The following is a 2,674-nucleotide window of genomic DNA, read 5'->3' as shown; positions in this document are numbered from 1 at the left end:
ACATATGATTGGATATTTCAAACATCAGCAACTTGCAGAACTGGCTACGTGTGAGCTGGCAGGATGACTAGATACTTTTGACCATGAAACCTCGGACCTCCCAGAAAGGGAGGGAGAGAGAAGTAAACACCAGATAGCCCATTACTCACTTGGGCTTGTTTGGACTTGTCTGGGCATGCCCTTGCATGCCTTTATTTTTGGTCACCCTGCCCCTGCAGGGACTTAATATTTTATTATGACTATTTTTAACAAATTGTTGGTGGTCTTTGCTGACCATGAATTTTTTGTTATTGTTTCAATGCTGCTTTCAAATTTTATTTTCACACCATGTGGTGCTGGGACGGTAGCATAGCAGTGAGCAAGGGGGACCTGTGCTGCGGATGAACCCACACAAGGTGAATAGATGCACGTGAGGTAAGAACAGCATTAGGTCCCTACTGCCAGTACCACAAGTCAGAGGAGCCTGGGAAAGAGCCTAAGGCCTCAATGGGATGCCCGTTGGGTATCAAGGTCTCTACTAATAAGGCAAAGTTGTGTGCTGTTTCTGTAGAGACTGATGACATCTCAGCTCAGAGCTGTGCTTCTCAGCCCTGTCAGTACAGGGACTCCAGGCCTGGCTCTTGTCAATGAAGGGGAACAAGTGACTGAGGAGACGGTATAGTTTTCCACAGCCCTTCGCCTTGTCTGTGGTTGAAAGGAAAGATTCTAAGGCCTTTGGGTCATTCTCTTCCCTAATATCTGACTTCATAATCAATTAGCAGAGCGTAGTAACTTTTGGATACTCTAAACAGGGAAACAGAGGTGAGTAAGTAGCATTAAGTTGACAAGCTATTGGACAAAGGAGCTGGAGAGATGGCTCAGTGGTCAGGGCATGTGCTGCTCTTCCAGAAGGCCTGAGGCCACTTCCCACCATCCACATCAGGAAGTTTCCTGGAGATCTGTCTGGTGCTTCTGGCCTCTATGGGTACTCAAAGACAAATACATGAATAAAAAGAAAATAAATTTTAGGTTTTAAACCTTTGCTATATTTTCCTGAGACTCCAGTGCTATTTACAAACAACAACAAAGTGTTTGGGAACATCTGCCTTTGGAGGACGCTAAAGCCAGATGGTGATGCCAGGCTCCTGAATGTCTACCTGGAGTAAAGTCAATTACTAGTGAAGAACCCCCACACTAGATTGGTAGAATAATAAACTTTTGTTTAGTTAACTCTCTGGAGTTGGTTACCACGGATGGCAGGCATTACCCTCAATGATGCACGGAGTATGTGGGAATCTTTTCCTGAGGCCACAGGTAGTGGCAACAGATAACACACAATTCCTGACAGTACTGAGCCAAACTGCATCCCGCTGGAAGCCACTGAGTCAAGAGAAGGACTCTTTAGACACACACAGACCCAATACTCAATCAATACAAAGCTCCTCTTTCCCTCCCAAAGTAAGACAGGGCTCAAGGAAAAGGAGAAGAATGTGAACTGGGGCAGAGCCCTGAGGACTTGACTTTGTGTTAGGTCCCTTTCTGTGACTGTGATAAAAACACTCTGACCCAAAGCAAGCTCGAGGAAGAGACGTTTTATTGGGTTTACACTTCCGGGTCACTACCCATCATTGGAAGGAGGCAGGTTCTCAGAGCAAGAATCTGAAAGCAGAAGCCATGGTGGAACACTGCTTGGCGGCTCACGGGGCCCCTCCTTAACTCCCATATATACCCCAGCATCACATTTCCAGAGAATCACACCACCCACAGTGGACCAAACCCTCCCGTATCCATGGACAATCAAGACAGTCCCTCATAGACATTCCCACAGACCAACCTGGTAAAGACAATTCCTTAGTTAAGACTCTCTCTCTCTCTCTCTCTCTCTCTCTCTCTCTCTCTCTCTCTCTCTCTTACAGGTGATTCTAAGCTGTGCCAAATCCAAATTGACAGTTAACCTAACCTAGGACAGACCCATATGGGATTAGTAATAACAAATCAAAGTCATTTTTTCTCCAATCAGAGGGTAAATTGTGTAGGCTTTATGTTTTTTGTTTTGTTTTGTTTTGTTGTTGTTGTTGTTGTTGTTGTTGAACTAGGTTCCACTAGCCCAGGCTGGCCTTGAGTTAATGAACCTTTTGCTTCAACCTCTTTGAATGTGGATATTACTCCACCTTCCTGCTTCCCTTTGCTCTGGGTGATGATGCAGCCAGTTAGAGTTCTCTGCCCACTGTCAAGAGCCTGAGTCCCTGTGGTACTGCTGAAGGGGCCACCACATGCCCATTAGCCATTTCCTTGGGACGCAGTAGTTACCAGGGAAGGCAGAATTCTATCTTGGGCTCATATAGGGCTTGAAGGGCAGGCAAGCAGGCCAAGTCTAACCACCAGAGTTCCATCTCTGGTTCCTAAATGGCATGAGAAGAAAACCAATTCCTGAGGGTTCCCCTCGGATGTCCATGCGTACGCATGCCTTTCTCAGTGAAATCAATGTAGCTTTTTAAAAATCTAAAAACAAATGCAACTTCTAGGAAATTCTATACCCTAGACTTAGAAAAAAATTTTTAAAAAAAATGTTTAAAATGGGCTCAGAATGAAACTTGAAGAGTGTTTTTATTTGTTTCGTGTGTTTATTTTATTTTTTTATTTTCGGTTGTTTTGTTTAGACTTTGAAAGAAACATACCAGGACAGGGCAGGCAG

The sequence above is a fragment of the Arvicanthis niloticus genome, chromosome 9 (assembly GCF_011762505.2).
Source record: "Arvicanthis niloticus isolate mArvNil1 chromosome 9, mArvNil1.pat.X, whole genome shotgun sequence".
In the NCBI taxonomy this organism is placed as follows: Eukaryota; Metazoa; Chordata; class Mammalia; order Rodentia; family Muridae; genus Arvicanthis; species Arvicanthis niloticus.
Note: the sequence above shows the minus strand (reverse complement) of the source record.